General features: G+C 49.1%; 1 protein-coding gene across 2 annotated transcripts in view; it reads right to left on the bottom strand.

The window, feature by feature from the left end:
* L3MBTL3 (L3MBTL histone methyl-lysine binding protein 3) overlaps window positions 1-17921 on the bottom strand; it is a 713216-nt gene extending 695295 nt beyond the window's left edge. Inside the window, exon 1 of one of the 2 annotated variants that reach the window (XM_086957521.1) lies at window positions 17813-17921. The gene's annotated coding sequence lies outside the window, so the exon portion shown is untranslated. Of the gene's footprint in view, window positions 1-16971; window positions 17098-17812 lie in introns of those variants that run through there. The other variant, XM_086957523.1, reaches the window with a different exon arrangement.
* Window positions 17922-18422: the final 501 nt, after the last annotated feature.

The following is an 18422-nucleotide window of genomic DNA, read 5'->3' as shown; positions in this document are numbered from 1 at the left end:
GGCTCCCGCAGGCGGGGTCGCCAGCGACAAGACATCTCTCACTCACCGGGGGGAGACCTCGGCGGTCTCCTCCGCCCCCAGACCGGGGAGTCTCCCCACGGCTGTATCACCATCCTTGGTTATCATTGATCGGCCCTCGGATTCGGGCACGAGCCTGCGTAAGTCAAGATCGGACTCTGACTTATCCGGCAGCCCTGTGATCCGGGATACCCCACACGATGCAGATGCCTGAGTTGGGGCCACGGGATGTCTGACTGAGGACGACTAACCCGACCAGCCGGGCCGCCCTTGACCGGCCCCTTAGGCCTTATCTCATGCCCAGAGGGCTGGATGCCTGGAGAGGGCTCCTCTTGGGAACTGGAATTCAAACTGCTCATGTCTTCCTTCCTTTCTACGTTCTAGTTCTGTCTACCTCTTCCTCCTGCTATTACATCCTTCTATCCCTTGTGAGACTGCTGCAACTTTCCTGTAACGTATTTTCCTTGAAGCTTCACTGTCTATAGCTGCTGGCATTTATCCGGCAATACGGAGGGGGGTCCTCCTTGATTGACTCTAGACTAGTGCTACTGCTCCTAACTAACCGTTTAAGTTTAGTGTCATTCCCCTAGCGGGGGGTTTCTTCTTTGGGTGTTTGTAATTTAGGGCGACAGATGCTTCCTGTTCCGAAGTGTAGGGTGGGGGGAGTTGGGGTGTACCGGGGAGGGGGGGGGCGTTATCTCCCATTTGTTTGTTGTTTTTAGCCGCCTACGGGCCGCTTTCTGGTTTAGCTCTGTTCAGCCGCTTCTCGGCCTCAGGCGATGCTGCCTGCGGGAAGCTGGTTGCAGCTCCTCCTACTGACGTCATGTGGTGGGTACATCCCCTTCCGACACACACCTCCTGCTCTCTGATGCTCTTGTTACTCTGGGTTTCTGCAGGCTACCACCGGAGTTGGCTGTAAGCTGTCGCCCCCTTCCCCTCGTCTCCCACCTGGTCCCTTGGTGCCTGTGCCCCACTGGCCCACTCCGACTACCTCCCTTTGTTCTGGAACGGCGTTGTAGGTCCTCCCCTCTGGGGCGCGCCTCCCGTTGCCCACATGCTCTCCCACATGCCCCCTCCCCCAATGGCGTACACTCTGGTTAGACCCCTCCACGTTCTCTCGTGGAACGTTAACGGCCTGCTTGACCGCATTAAGTGCGCTGCGGTTCTTCGAGCAGCACATCGCCACTCGGCGGACGTGCTCCTTCTCCAGGAGACCCACCTTTTAGGCACACAATGCAACTTCCTGGCCCGCTACGGGTTTGCGATGGTCTGGCACTCTGGAATACAACGCGGGTCCCGAGGGGTAGCGGTCTTGCTTTGGAAGTGTCTTCCCTTCACCCTGGTTAAGGTCTACACTGGCCCACAGGGGCGATATGTGGCAATTCTATTCTATTCTATTCTAGGTTTGGTAAAGCGCGACAGCTGCCCCAGCGAAGGGGCGTCCCGGCGCTGAGAGGAGTCACAGAACCTACCAGGTAGGGGGAGGAGGGAGAGTGAAGAGCTAACCAGAGGGAAACAGGAGGGTCTTGATGGCTTTTCGGAAGGTAGGAAGGCTGTCTAGGGAACGGATGTTAAGGGGCAGAGCATTCCAAAGCTTAGGTCCCAAGACCCTGAAAGAGCGACCTCCAGTGCGGCAGAGCTTTGCGCGGGGAACGCTCGAGAGAAACTGGTTGGAGGAGCAATATCGGGCATGGTGGAGGGCTGCCCCCTGAACATCCTGAATCTCTACGTCCCGCCCGCCCTCCTGTCCCTGACGCTCCGGTGCCTTACACAGATCCTTTCCTCTTTTCCACTCGGCCTCACGGTTGTTGGCGGCGACTTCAACGCCGTGATGCAGCCGGGGCAGGACACGACCAGTCCCCCTTCTGCCACCCGAGTCTCCTCTGCTGCGGCACTGTCGAGCTGGGCTTCGGCTCTGTGATATTTGGCGAGTCTGGAACCCCCGCAAGGCGTAATACACAAATACATCAGCCTCCCACCATACCCATTCCCGCATTGATCTCCTCCTGCTCCCGGCCACAGACTGCCATCTGGTCTCCGGAGCGAATATCTTGCCTAGGGGACTGTCTGACCACTCCCCCGTCTCCCTCCGAATTGGCTCCGCTCCGGCGGGACCACGAGCGGTATGGCGCCTCAATGCGTGGTTCCTACAAGACCAGGCGCTGGCGGACGCGCTAGGACAGGAGCTAACCCACTATTTCGCTGCCAACGAGGGTTCAGTTCCTTCGGCAGGGACCCTTTGGGAGGCCGGCAAGGCGGTGATTTGCGGGGTGGCGAGGGGACTTGTCCACGCCAAGCGAACGGACCGTCTGGCCCGACTTGCGGAATTGGAGTCCCAAGCCACCCAGCTGGAGGCTGAACAAACCGCCATTGGTCGAGAGGACCCCAACCGGCAATTGGCGCTGATCCGAGAAAAGCTCCGTCAGATCTCACTTGACTTGGCCCAGCAGCTGTGGCGGTCGTCGGTGGCTTGGCTATACGGCTGGGTTGACAAAAATGGTAAACTCCTCCATAACTTGGTCTCCTACCCCAAGATCCACTGCATTCTTCCGGAGGTCCGCGCACCAGATGGCACCCTCCAGGTAACCTCGGAGGCCATAGCTGGACGCTTTGCGGAATTTTACACTCGCCTCTATGCGGCGCGCCCGGCCGACGGGCTTCTAACTACCCTCCTGGGTACTCGACTCCCCGCTCTTACCCCGGCGGATGCGGAGGCTCTGGAAAAGCGGTTCACATTGGACGAAGTCCTAGAGGCCATCCCCCTTCTGAACCCTGGCAAGACACCCGGTCCTGACGGGTTCCCGCAGGAGTTCTACGCGGCCTTCAGGGACACTCTGGCCCTCCAACTGCTGGGTCTTTTCCGTCACCTGGTGGATAAGGGCTCCTTACCCCCCGAATCAGACCTGGCTACGATTGTGGTCATACCCAAGACCCACCCGCCCTCCGCGAACTGTGCAGACTTCCGTCCTATCTCCCTTATTAACACCGAGATTAAGCTCTTCGCCACGATATTGGCCCAGAGGCTTAAACCCCTTCTACAAGACCTGGTCCCCCCGGACCAATGTGGCTTCATGCCGGCCAGAGGCACCCGCCACTGTATCCGCCGCCTCCACTTGGCCCTGGCCCATCGCTCCCGCCTGTCCCCATATTTGGCCCTCCTCTTTCTCGACTTTGAGAAAGCCTTTGATGCGGTGGGCTGGGCGTATTTGCAAAATGTACTGGAGGAGATGGGCTTTGGCCCACTGTTCCGCCGATATATTAGGATTCTCTTCGCGAACCCCAGAGGCCGGGTGCTGATCAACGCGTCGCCCTTTGAGGCATTCTCGGTATGCAGAGGCACGCGCCAGGGGTGTCCCCTCTCCCCACTCCTGTTCGCATTAGCGATGGAGCCCCCGGCGTCGCTCATCCGGCAGGACCCCCTTGTCCAAGGGTGGGCCTGGAATGAGAGCCACATAGACAAGATAACCCTCTACGCCGATGACGTGCTCCTGTACCTTGGGCCCTAAATGTCTGAAGATCCTTCTCGATTTTGAGAAAGTCTCTGGCCTGCGGCTTAATGCGGTCAAATCCACCCTGGTCCCGCTGCACCCCTCCCGGGAATGTTTCGACTGGCAGTCGTCCATCCCCCTTAGACACCACTCGGTTAAATACCTGGGGATATGGGGGACTCTCCTGTCGGAATTAGAATAGGCACTGAACATCACACCCCTGGGACCCCGAATGCGATTGGACCTTAAAAAATGGCAAACCTTCCCCCTCAATCCCTTGGGACGGAGTGCACTGTTTAAAATGATGGTCCTTCCCCGTTTCCTCTACACTCTACAAAACATCTCCATTCCTCTTTCCCGCACCTGGTTCCGCGAGCTCGACAGAACCTTATCCAGGTTCCTCTGGGGTGGCGGAACACCATGGATCTCCCTCGCACACAGCTGTATTCCCCGTTTGACGGAGGCCTAGGGGTAACTCACCTCTACCTCTACTACCTTGCCACTAAGCTGATTGTAGTCCACGACTGGTACGCCGGCGGCTGGTCCGACCCAGCGTACCGGGTGGAACTGAAAGAGACGGACTTCTCGCAGATTCAAGCGTTCGTATATGGCTGCCCGGTCCCACAAACCATGGCCCCAATTACACGAACGGTCCTGCTGGCCTGGCGCGCAGCCCTGCACCTCACAGGGTGGGACCGCAAACTTACCCGCCAGACGCCACTCTGGCATGGCAACTGGCTCTGGGAGGTATCGTCCCTAAGCGGATTCCGGTGTTGGGACCTTATTGGGGCGTCGGTTCTTGGAGATGTCTGGGTGGGAGACCACATTCGAGCCTTTGCTGACATGCACGCCCTTCCCCATGCCCAGCATTTTAGGTATCTGCAGCTGCACCACGCCATTCATGCACACCTCCCCGTGCCAAACACCCTCCTAGAGTTTAGCCCGCTAGAAGCCCAAGTGATGATGGGGAACCTGGGTAGGGGAGGAGTATCCCGTATCTACCGCTCCCTAGTAAATAATAGCCCCTCGTCCCTCGATCAGCTGCGCACCCGTTGGGAGGGATGGGTGGGACCCCTAGAAGAGGCCGATTGGAGGGACGCCTTAATGGCCCCACGTACCCTGACCACATCATCCAAGCTGCGTCTGGTGCAGACATACTATCTACACACGTCTTACCTCACCCCTGAGAGGCTTTTTCGAGCCCGATTGAGACCCTCCCCAGATTGCCCAAGATGTGGACAACCCCCGGCCGACTTATACCACATGGTGTGGCTGTGCCCGGTGCTTGAGAGGTTTTGGACAGGAGTGGAGCTGGATCTTTCACAGGCCCTGGGCTGGGAGGTCCCTCATGACCCGCTGCGAATGCTGCTAGGGATCTTCGATGGCCTGGACGGCTCTAGTTTGGATAAACGCCTATTAGGAACAGCGGTGGTCGTGGCCAAAAGGGACTTAGCACGACACTGGTTACGCAATGCGACACCCACGGTGGGGGGATGGAGGAGGGGGGTGGACTGGTGCGGTGCCCAAGAGGAGGCCCTATTCGAATCCAGAGGTTCTCCAGAACTGTTCCCTAAAATATGGGGGAAGTGGTTCAACATGATCCCGCCGTGAAACAGATATACAAACTGTTTTCAAAGTTACTGTTATTACCACACCAGCTGTAATGTTAGACTGGAGTGGATTGACCCTACCCATATGCACTGCTGATTTTGACTCATTGTACCTGTTGATTTGTGAGCTGCTGCCAATGAATTCTACTTGCTGTTTTAAAATGCTGAATAAAGTTGATTATCAAAAAAAAATGTCTGATACCAGTGGCATTGCACATGTATTTAAGACAATTTTTTCAGGACTGTTAACACCATTTGAAGCAGTCCTCTGCATTTTTCCAAATTTCTTGCACTCTGTGTTCGGCGGTCTGCCTCTCATCTTGGGACTCGTAGCAGGAATTCTGTTTTTATTCCTTCTGCTCCGATATGACAAGTCCGGCAACCAACAATACCCAGACCAACATGGAAGGTGCCCTCCTTGCCATGAGGTATTGTGAGAGGATTACACAGATTCTTGGCTTGGCTCGTTTAAGAGATCTGAACACAACCTGGTTTCTATCATTCAGACCAATCTGGCAAGATTGCATCTTACCTGTTCTACGATGCCTGCTTTGCGGAGAAGAATGCGTGCTGGACATTTGTCTTACACTTCCATCAGTCCTGCCATCGGATGTCGACGCCTTGCTAGGTCCGGTAACGACTCATGCATTGTGTTGTCCCCAAAGGCTACCAATCCTGATGACGCCATTCATTGAAGTCTCACCAGTAAGTCTAACTGAGAGTGAGATACGAGGATCAACAGGCACACAGGTACTATCTGATATGAATACTTCTAATGCAACACCTGGAGCTGACGGCAATGCTTCTCATCTGTGCACATGTGATCTGCTTGATCAAGTAGTTCCACTTTCACCTACTGTGGTAGACGATTTCTTTGCCAGCCTAGACGATCTGATGTTTTCTCCTGACACCGAGAATAACTTTTGATTCATGCACACAGCGTTCCCTGAACTCTGAAATTCGGCCTTCAAATTTTGAAAACAAAGACTTCTAACTTTGGAACTCTATTTTTTCACAACCAATTGAATTTTTCTTTCCAAAACATTTGAACTTTTTGGCACAGACTAATCTGCTTAAAGTAGAACTATTCTTAGAGAACAAGAAATTATTTTCCTCTTTTAAACACTGCCTAGAGAAAATATTTGGACTTGTCCTCCTATAACAATTGACATGTTATGTTATGAAATGGTCTCGACCTTTCTTTCTGTATTTAAGAGCCATTTTCATAGATGTAAATTCATGACCATTTTTATTGATGTAAATTCATGATTCATTCAGTTTGCATATTTAGATACCATAGTATATGCTTGGAATGTTATCACTTCCTTAAAATGCGTACTGTAGAAATGCTCAATATTTTTCACATGTACAACCATTTCAAGTGCATTTTTATGTATTTTGGGGTGGGATTGTAAACACTAGCTTTAGATATGTTCAGTGCTTATTAGGTTAGCTTTATTGAACTTAATATCGTGGAGTGGGTGTTGTAAAAGAATCTAGGACCCTAGTGTAATTTTCCTGATTCATGCCCTTATATAGGTATACTTTATCATATCCTTATATATATACATAGAAATAACTACCATATTTGGCCTGAGCCTTGCAGCCCAAATACGGCATGGCTACTTCCAATAAGTTCCGAGAATCAACAACAATTTCTTGGAAAAACCTGCCTTCAGCAGCTAGGGACTTCCCCCTGCTTGAATATTAAGTTCTCCAAGAACTCCTGGCGTTTTCCTAGAATTTAGCCTTTGAGTGACGTTATTAAGTCCAAACATGAGTCAAACTCGGCACCTTCAAGGTATAAATATGCCTAGGTTTGCCCAGACAAACACACTGCGGTTTGAAGCAGATCGACTATCTACTTGCCCGACGCCCTGTAGCAGCAAGTGCCGAACGAAGCCGACCCTCCAACTGACGCACTGAGAGAGACGCTGTTTTTTCTCTTCCCGAGAAATCCAGCTCCAGTGTTTCCAGCTTACCCTTGCGGGTATCTGGGAAATCGAGTCCTGAGAGAGAGATACAAGACCTCCTTCATTTTAAAACCAAGGTACGGCGCTGATTAGACCGCTTAGAGAATTCTTGGAATAGATTCCTGGCAGAGAACTACTAAACTTAGGCTACTCCTCACTTACTTCTTCCCTCGTACTAGACTTAGGTTAGGTACACCGGGGTAGGCGTATTTTAGAAGCACCAATTGAGTACTTTTAGTCATTATTTATTACTGTATGTATTTTATACATTTTATGCACTTTATGGCTTAGAAACCATATCATGCTTTTACAGTATTACTTTATAATACTGTTTGTATTATATGCCTTGTACTTTATAACCAGTATTACGATTGTAGCAGTTTATTTCCAATGCTTGAGAAAGAAGACTGTTCAATAAATACTTTTATTGAAAACGCCCGTCTCTCTATTTCTCTGCATCTCTGGTGAAACGAAGAATGCACGATTGACTGAGTAAAATAGTTATCTATTGTTTCCGCGGCTCTAGAGATTTGATTTCTTATTCTTGGGAAACATAGTTGTCATGTTTATGCGGTTGTCAGAAACTAATCGTTTCTTGTGAATTTGAGAACGTTTCTAGTGACTTCTGAGCTAGCTAGCACTCACTATTAAGTTTAATATATTCGGTAGAGACCTAGTAGACTTCAGTCCTACGTCTAAACTACAGTATATATTATTCCAATGCGCAGAGCCTATTGGGAATATAGGAACTACACTACAGTGTGGTGGGCCTAACTGCCACAAAAGGAAAGGGCCAAAAACGCAACATCAACAGATCAGCTTTTTCCACTAAAAACCAACATTTTTTTATTTAGTTAGCAGTGGATTTTGGCATCTAGCTCAGCCGGCACCTAGTGAAACCTTGCAATCCTGCACATTTCTGATAACAAGACCCTAAGGAGAGCCAAGGCTGGCATGACTTGCATGGCTCTCACCAGGTTTTTCATTCCCAGAAGCTCTTTCAAACCTTATAATTTGGCTAAAAACACAGATTTTCCTCACATTTTTGTGGTGGAAAGTTCAATAATCTGGGGAAGCCATACGTTTCCAACTACCCAGCTTTCCCCCAAGTTGGCCCTTGTTTGATCTGTCCCTGTCGCAACCAGTTGGCTCAACCACACAAGTGGGATAGCATTTTTATCAGGGCAAGTGGGGAATACTGGGTGGTAAGAATTTTGTAGAGCCTTGCAGATTCTGGAAGCTTATGACACGTAAAATGCAAGAAAAATGTGTAATTGTAGGCAAAGTTTGAGGTTTGCAGGGCTTTGTGGGTAAGAAACCGTTGTGGGGCTCCACGCAAGGTACACCATCCTGTATCTCCTGGGTGTCTAGTTCTCATAAATGTCTGCATTTGATGGGTTTTCCTGGGTGGGGGATCCACCCTATTGCCGGTTTCTCCATGTTACATTTTTTGGCCTTTTGTGCTGCGAGAGTTCAGGTCAGCTACACATGTGGTGTACCGTTTTTATTGGGACAAGTGGGGAAACACACAGGTGGAAGGAAATGTGTGATTCACCACAGATTCTGGAACATTCCTCCACAGAAATGTGAGGAAAATGCATGATTTTAGGCCACGTTTTGGAGGGCATTGTGAGTAAGAAAGTGTTGTGGGCTCTACACGAGGCACACCAGCCTACTTTGCAGAAAGGGACTCCTGGAGCTCGGCTCCCCCGCACTGCAGGGTGTGCGGGGGCATTTGTTATGCTCCTGAGTACAAGCCTGAATAGTGTAACCATTCACAATGGCAAGTGGGAGGAAATTTGGAATTACTCTCACTCTGTCAATCCATATGTAAAACCTACAGCCAAAAGAATCAAAATGTCCTCTTGCTTGCCATGTCCCCCAGAAAGATGGCTGGGGTTTTAGGGCTGGAGGATAGGCCCAACACCAGGGCAGTCAACCCACACACCATGTTTTTTTCCTACAACAATAAAATATAGCCCTGTTGTCTAGTGGGCTTTATGCCCCCCCTGGGGCAAATTGGAAGTAAACTCCCTCAATCTATCCCCTTGGTGGGGATAAGACTGATGGGTGCGTTCTGGGGTGAGGGCACTGCCAAGCCCAAAGCCTGGGCGGGCGGGCGGCCTCCTCACCCCTTTATTTTGCCATATTTTCCCTGGTAGTCTAATGTGCTTTCTCCCCCCCTCCCCCCCCTCCCCCACTCACTAAGTGGCAAAAAAGATTAATGGAGCCCGGGCGGGGGAGGCAGAACAAGCCCATGCCTGTGGGGCTGCTCCGAGCCCAAAACAAAGTACTGTAATTCAACAATCCATGGAGTCTAGTGGGCTTTCTGCCCCCATCCCACCCCCACGAGAAGGAGCAGATTGGGGATAAACACCCCAAACCACCCGCTGGAGGGCAGAACAATTAATAGGGCCCTTGGGTGGAAGCACAGGCCCATGCCCAGGGGTGTACCCCTCCCCCTAAACAATACTGATGAATAAAAATCTATAGTATCAAGAGGGTTTCCTACCCACTGGTGGTGGGGGCAGATTGGGGTGAACACCTCCATCCGTCCCCCGAAGGGGAGGCAGAAAGAGTAATGAGGTTTGGGCAGCGGGAACACAGGCCCATTGCATTGAGGTTACTCACCCCATCAACAAATCATTAATTAGGTCTATCCCTGGAGTCTAGTAGTCTTTTTGCCTCCTGGGTAGGCAGATTGGGGGTTAACATCCCCATCCACCCCCTGGGGCTGCTGAGAGACTACTGCGGGCTAGAGCGGGGGAGAACACAGGCCCAAGCCCAATGGGGCTGATAAAAAAATTGTGAATTTGGCCAAACTATGGTGTGTAGTGGGCTTTCTATCACACCAGAGAGGCAGACTGGTGGTGTAAACCCCTATCCACCCCATCCAGCAGGCAGAAAGACTAATGCAGCCCCATTGCAGGAGGCACAGGCCCATGTCAGGGCCCACCAAAAAAATATGAATTTTGCCAAACTCTGATGCCTAGTGGGAGTTCAGCCTCCATATCCCCCAGGAGGGAGCAGACGGGGTTTGAATACTGCCATCCACCTCCCAAGGGGGCTGAAAAATGAATGTGGCCTGGGGGCAGAGGCCCATGCCCTGGGGCAGCTCCTCCCTGCAGCAATTCTTATCCCTGGTGCCTAGAAGGTGGATCCCTGCTTGGTGAGCCCCAAGCAGGGATACAGTAGGGAGAGATATTGTAGGAAAATGGAGATTCTCCCTTTTCCAATGAAACCTCCCATCTGCAAATCAGGGCCTGTCTCAAAATATGCCACAGAGCACCGATTAGGTGAAAGTGAAATGAGCCATTTGGATCATTTCACTTTCACTTTCAGTGGGAATGACGCCAGTGCACCATGCGCACTAATTTTCACCCAGACGCCAGCCTTAGCAGCCCTCTTAGATGCCACAAAAGGTAAACCACCTTCACCCCGCATCCGTGACCCTTCATGCTGTCACAACGCGGTCGTTACAATGACCGCGCTGTGACGACGCATACCATTACTCCGCAAGTCGTTTCAACGACTTGCGGAGGGGGAGAAGGTGTTGGATTTAAAATCCAACACCTTCCCTAAAGTTCGCACAGACTGAAGTTTGAATAGGAAATTTTACTATTCCAACATCCAGCGTCCCCCCTCCGCAAGTCGTTGTAACGACTTGCGGAGTAATGGTATGCGTTGTCACAACGCAGTCATTGTTACAACTGCGTTGTGACAGCAGGCGGGATAATGGTATGCGGTGTGAAGAGACATATTCGCCACAAAAGCATTGGATTCTTTAGGATGGCCATACCTCTTCACCATCTTGGCTAAACTGGGGCTATGCCCACTATATTTACAACAAATGAAACTACTCTACTCCGAGCCCACAGCCCGACTATGCGTCAACGGCCTTTCCCTATCACTCAAGGTACAAGACAGGGATGCCCCCAATCACCCCTCCTCTTGCCTGGATCTGCTGGTGGCACGCCTAAGACAACATCATGCGGCCAGAAGGCTAGGATTCACATCCAGTGGGCTAATCATTTCATTATATGCTGATGACATCACACTGTACATACACGATCCTAAGGAGTACATAAACACCGTACTCCGGGAAATCACCAAATGTGGAGGTTTATCAGGAATCCAGATCAACTGGTCCAAGTCAACACTATTCCCCCCTAACTAACTGCACAAAGCCCTTTGCGCTAGATTACCCCCTTGAAAGGGCCCAAGGCCCAGTTAAGCACTTGGGGATTTGACTAAGCCGCGACACACGAGAACTCAGGAATATGAATGATGGACGCACTGTAGCCTGGCTGGAAAGGAAGGTGGCTACCTGGTCTAAATTGCCACTATCACTGGCTGGCAGGATAGCAGTGGCAAAAATTAACGTCCTTCCTAAATTATTATACGTTTTTGTATATCTCCCTCTCCCACTAAGCCAAATATTCCTTAAGACATTGTGCTCCCTCATGATTTCTCTTGTCTGGGCTGGCAAACAAGCCTGAATATCCTGGGAGCTTCTTACGCACCCTCTTCATCAGGGTGGACTGGGTACGCCGGACATCCCTCTCTACATCTACTGCACATAGGCTCATTTTCTCATTCACTGGTTACACCCCACCCAGTTCCAGCCTCACATGGCGGTAGAAACAGACAGAGCCGACCCCACCCCTTTGCGCAACGCCGTATATCAAGCATACAAACAACCCAGAAACAAAATTAATACGATTAAAACAATGCGCTGGAATTGGGAAGGGTTGAGAAATAGGGCTGTCATCAGGATACTTTATGCCACGTCTGCCCCCTTGGCCAACAACCCACTAATAACTCCATTAGTAAACAAAGGCAATGCGACAAAGGGGAAACAACTCGCCATTAACACTTTAGCAGATTTATATCCCGGCGACACATTCTTAGCCCCACCGTCATTAATTGGGGAGACTTTACCAAGCTTCTCAGAACTGCTACTATACTATTGCATCCAAGTAATGTGCCATCAGATCCATAACATTTATTTCCACCCCCCTCGTCCCCCCCGCCCCCACCTTGCCAGCTCTTGAGCACAGGCTAACTGACCAATCCCTGCGCGGACTTATTGCACCCCTTTATAAACTATGCAACACACCTTCCCGGTGGGCAAATCGAAGGAACAAGCAGGATGGAATTCAGAGCTACACTCACCCATAACAGACAGATGACACTTTTTCTGCAGCCAATTAGAACTGCTATCCACTAACTACAAACAGAGACTTATTCATTTTAAGTTTCTTCACCGACTTTATCGGACACCCCTGCAGCTCCATCGGATGGGTCGCTGACCAGACACCAACTACTGGAGATGCCATACCCCACAAGCCTCATTTCTACATTTGGCCTGGGACTGCCCCACTAGTGCACAGTACTAGGTGAATATTTTTCATAAAATCTGGGAAATGTTAGAGTTACTATTGGAACCCACACCCCTGATGGGCCCTAACCACAATCCACTGTCTCCTTGCTATGCTACTCCTACTAGCAAAACAGAAAGTTGCCATACACTGGGGGAAACTCATTTGCTCCCTCAATTGAAGCCTGGATACTTGATATCACCTACTACCAAGAACAGCTGTCCACCTTTTGGGACTTGTTGCCAGCTGCTTCTAGCCCAAGAGATATTTGGAACCCATTCTTGACATGGTTACGCACTCACATCTCAGATCACCCTACCTCACCTGTGCCACCTTGACATGAAATGATACACATAATTCGCCCTAGCAGTCCTTAAGCCTCCTCCATATAAGTGACTAGATTGCCCTTGAATCATGTACATTGTTACGGCACTCATGCGGTTGTATTATAATATGCTTCGCGCATTCAGCGATTGTTTTGCTTATTTCATGTTTATTCTCCTGCAATGCGGTGTTCTGTGGACTCCAAACTTGTATAGGTTTTTTGTCTTGCTTCCCTACCCTCCCTTTTTGTTACGTTCCCTGGTTATCACTGCCATTGATAGTATACATGCTATATCATTACTTTATAAATGAAAGGTTTATATGTGATAATCGTAAATGCTCTTTCCCAGCAGCCTGACCTGAAAAACCAAAACAAAGAAAACTCTCTGGTGCGAGCACCATTGAGTCCTTTACAGCCCTCCATAGCTTTGGCCAATGGGGAACAGGTGCACCAGGGTGCCGATGTCGGCCTGTGGCCAAGGCACACACCTAAAAGGTTAAAAAATACATTCCTACCAAAAATAATTTGATCACACATCAATAATTATTAAGTGGTGTATATAGTTAACTAAATTAAAAGGCTATTAAAGTACCACTTTTAGATTTTTCCTAAAAATTGTTTTCTATTTTTTTTATAAATGTAACTATTTTAAATAATGTAATTTAACTTAACATTATTTTCTATGCGGTCTTGTTTTAAGTCCCGACCTATATTGTTTTCAATGGAAGGGTGCTGCATTTCAGTAGTTGGCCATTTGTGCTGCTGGGCTTACTGCTGCTTTTTTTTGGCAGTAGTAACTTACCCTCGTAAAGTTGGCTCCACTGCCTTTTTCAGTGGGTGGAGACGTTTAAGTCTACACTTTTAAACTCATATTTTGTGAATAGCCAAAAGTAGTAAAGTTACTCAAAAGTGTAACGGTAAATCACACACGTAAATTACTCGGAAGAGTGACATGACTGGCGAAAAACTCAAGAAAGTCCTCAACACCTCCATCACTTCGGCCTCCTTCCCTATGGTCTGTAAACACACTAAAGTGAGGCCCTCCTTAAGAAACCTTCTGACGACCTAGCAGAACTGAGGAACTACTGTCCCATCTCCCTGCTCCCCTTCCAGCAAAGGTTCTCGAGAAGGCAATCAACCAGCAACTCACGAACACCTGGAACACAACAACCTCCTAGACCCCTCTCAATCTAGGTTACGAGACAATCACAGCACGGAGACAGCAATGATCGCAGCCACCTATGACATCATAGACCTCCTAAACTGCGGCGAAACAGCAGCTCTCATTCTCCTGGAGCTGTCAGGGACCTTCGACACCATCTCCCACCACATGTTGATCAACAGACTCCACCACATCGGAATCCAGGGAGACGCCCTCAATGGATCACCTCAAACTTCACCGAAGAACCCAGAGAATCCAACTCCCATTGTTCACCTCGGAACCCGAAAAGAGCATCTGCGGCATCCCCCAAGGATCATCCATCAGCCTCACCCGCTTCAACACATACATGGCCCCCCAGACCAACACCATCAGATCGCACAGACTTAACATCATCTCCTACGCCAATGACACCCAGCTCATTCTCTTACTGTCAGAAGACCCCTCCACCACCACAGCCAACTTCCACAGATGCATGATAAATGTTGCTGAATGAATGAAAGACAACTGTCTCAAGCTCAACACGGACAAGACAGAAGTACTCATCTTTAGGATCATCACCTCGCCATGGAGCTATGCATGGTGGTCTGCTGAACTCTGCCTATCCCCCTCCCTGACAGACCACGACCCCAACCTCTGAATCATCTTGGACAGCAAGCTGTCAATGAAGAAACAGGTAAACACAGTCTTATCTTCCTGCTTCCATACCCTAAACATGCTCCACAAGATCTACAGGTGGCTCCCAGTCAACACCAGAAGGACCGTCAACCAGGTCCTCAACACCAGAGGACTGGACTACGGGAACAAACTCTATGTAGGAATCACTGCACGCCTCCTGAAGAGACTACATACTATACAGAACTCAGTGGCCAGACTCATCCTTGAGCTCCCCCAATCAACCCACATCACACCTCTCACCTCAAGAAGCTACTCTAGCTCCAGATCGAGAAGAGATGCCAGTTCAAGATGTTGACACACGCATATAAAGCCCTGTACAACAAAGGATCAGCATACATCAATAAACGCATGACCTTCCACCAACCGAAAACCTACAATTTGCCTCCCTCTTCCTCGCAGTTACCCCCAAGTCTGCCAAAGCAACAGCGGAAGATGTTCTTTCTCACACCTGGCAGCCAAAGCTTGAAGCAACCTTCCTCTGCACCTCAGGACCATCTCATTGCTTCAGCAACTCAGGAAAGGGCTCAAGACCTGGCTGTTCGAATGAGTCTCATCTTCCTGCTTCCATACCCTGAACATGCTCCGCAAGATCTTCAGGTGGCTCCCAGTCAACACCAGAAGGACCGTCAACCAGGTCCTCAACACCAGAGGACTGGACTACGGGAACAAACTCTATGTAGGAATCACTGCACACCTCCTGAAGAGACTACATACTATACATAACTCAGCGGCCAGACTCATCCTTGAGCTCCCCCAATAAACCCACATCACACCTCTCACCTCAAGAAGCTACCCTAGCTCAAGACCTGGCTGTTCGAATGAACAGATCACTACGAAGCATCTAGCAACCCCAGTGCCTTGCGACCCTCATGGGTGATTTGCAGCACTTTACAAAATCCTTGATTGATTTATTGAAGTTTTATTTATCCTTGTGAATTACCCCATCAGTGATTTTGAACCTGGTGACCCAATATCAAAGTCAGCAAATCTAGCCATAAGGGCAGATCTCTTCTGATCTTCCTACAGCACTTTATGACCAGGTGGGGGTGGGAGCGCAGAGGGTCGCGCAGGGAGGTTAGTTTAAATAATGTTTAAAACGTATCCGCGTTGCATCTCTCTCTCTCTGCTAGGACTTCTCCTCGCAGGAAGCAGGCAGCCTCCCTCTCCTCCCCTAAGCCAATCACAACGCTGCAATTGCAGTTTTGTGATTGGCTGGGACGCCGACCACTCAGGCATCTATGGGGAGATCGTTTTCTCCATGCAGGCTGCATGCAGCCTACATGGAGAAAACGGAGAGTGTGCATGACTGGTTTGGTCGGCCCTGGGGCCGACCAAACAGTCTGCGCCCACAACAGTGGGCAAGCCACTTCTTCCCTGCCTGGAGCAGGACTGCCCACCCACTCACCCCCACCCACATTCTACCTTCTGCTTTGTCGCGTTTCTGCCTCTCGCACTGCGAGAAAGCAGTGGGGTGACGCTCCTCCGCCCATGTGGAGGAGCTGCCTCTGTTTATAATCTGCTTATGCAGCTTCTAAGTGCTTTTGAAAATATGTTTTACAACCCCAGTAAATAATACTTTCTTTAGCGACCTTGGAGGGGTGGAATGCTGGTTATGCCCTGCTGTATTCTAATTTGTCATTGGCAGGTGCACAGCTATCCAGCCAGTGTTGCCTTGCTTGTCATTATGCACATAAAAAAACAAAGCTTCGTGTAATTTAATAATACTTTAGCCCGGGGGTTCTTCAGACCACCAGTTTTCTTTTAGTGCTGGAAATGTCACATTTCCACAATGAAAAAGTGCACTTACATTTCTATTTTTGTGTTTTAAATGTACACATTGGAGTTTAAAATATAGCTCACAGCAATATGTCCATATACAAAATTCCAATATCACAAACTTGTCTCTGGGAAACTGAGAAACATACACATGCAATTAAACACACTGCATGAAACAGTATTGAGCATCTACACTCCTTCCGTGACTGCCGTGACATTAATTTCGGAGAGACATATAAAAGCGCCTAGGCACCAAACATACTGCAGTAGTATTTCTAAGCTTCCCTTCCACTTCCGGGAGGCATGGCGTTTAGACGGGTAGAAAACATTGCACTGTTAGAAAAAGAGGCACTATTCTTGTAGGCATTTACAAACTAATTTTTAAACTCCAAACTATCCTATGGAACGAGCTGAAGTCATCGCATTCAATATCGTTTCTGAAAAGTTCGCGTTCAGGAAGTGGGACCTCATCTTTAAAACATAATAATGGAATGTTATGCAAACTTTATTTGGCAATGTTTAGCAGCACCTAGGCTGCGTTGGTATTTTTGTTACAGTAATACCGCTTCATGTGCATCCAGCAAGAAGTGGGTAGTCGCCTTTCTTCTATTTCCATGCCGAGGTAGCCGGGCTCGGGATCTACCCGTTCACTCTCCGTGCTTATAGCGGAGTCCGGGGCGCCTGAAATGGTGACGGAAAGGGCGGAGCTTATTTGCGTCCGTCCCTTGCAACGAGAGAAATAAGGGGAAAAAGTCACCCTGTGGAAAAATAATTTTAAAACTCGGTCTACCTCCTCTTGTGAAAAATAAATACTTTCGTAGCAAACAAGCACGCAATAAAATATTACTTTGCACCCCCAATCGATTGAAGCGTTTCAAGCAGCCCTCCACCACCACCCAAGGAAAACACCGTGAAATAATAATAAACAAAAGTATACAATGGCGCAGAGGTGTTGGGCGATAGGGTGCTTGCTATACATATCTATTGCTCCGGCGTTTTCCCTTGCCCCTGTGAGAGAAGCAATAATATAACAAAATACTAGAAATGTAGCATAATTAAAAGACAGACATAGGCGGTGGCAGTTGTGTGGAAGTTTCTACCACGATGTAATGCATCTTTTAAAATTGGAGTGCGTATATGAATACTGAAATAAAATACTGCAGCCCATTATTTACGAATGTGTATAATTGCACGATGCCGGGTAAGGCATGTGTGCTGCGCCTCGACAACGATATCCAGATTTCGGGGTTGCTTGGTCTCGGTTCTGATCTCTTCTGGTATAAAGTTGCCTACAGTTGTTCTCTCTTAATCCTCCCCCTTGGCAGCAGCTCCCACTCCCCACATCCCCCAATGCTCTCAAGGGGTTCACTTCAGTGACCAAAGCTACGAGTTATTTTTAGTTACCTTATTTCTCCTCTTGCCTTTTTCCTTCGCTTTAACTCGCAATTCGTGTGGAGATTTTTTTGTTATTCAAGGAGGATGAAACCAGCGTCAGGGCTCGGGTGCGCAGGAGCGGAGAGTGAAAGGAGGGAGGGAAGGGTAGAGCGGGGATCACATGGGGGAAAAGAGGAGAGAGTAAGGAGAGCAAATTACAAGAACCCGAGAAAATGCGAGATAACGGGGGAGAAGGATTAGAGAGACGATGAGAAAGTTTTCGCGTCAGGAGAAGAGTAAGGAGATGTGACATAGATGTCGAATTTTATAATTATATGCATAATAGCATTAACAAGATAAAAGAACCTATAGGTGAAATAAAGACAATATGTTGAGGACGGGCGGCCCTCAACATTTTGAACAATTGCAGCACGGAGGCTGGAATTGCACAAGAGTCTGATTCCACAAAATCGAAACCTTTTTGAATAGGTGGGCACTGGTGTGCCTGGCTAGAGTATAGCTGCTCCAAATAACATCGGTAGTGCAATTTCTCAATACATTGAAAGCGAAAGAATCAACCCAAACAACAGGTCTATGAGTGAGGGTAGCAGGTTTTTCAGAGTGCTGATCTGGGCTGGCA

Source organism: Lissotriton vulgaris, chromosome 2_1, assembly GCF_964263255.1.
Source record: "Lissotriton vulgaris chromosome 2_1, aLisVul1.2, whole genome shotgun sequence".
Classification (NCBI taxonomy): Eukaryota; Metazoa; Chordata; class Amphibia; order Caudata; family Salamandridae; genus Lissotriton; species Lissotriton vulgaris.
The sequence above is the reverse complement of the archived record's forward strand: the minus strand, read 5'-3'. Positions and strand labels throughout refer to the sequence as shown.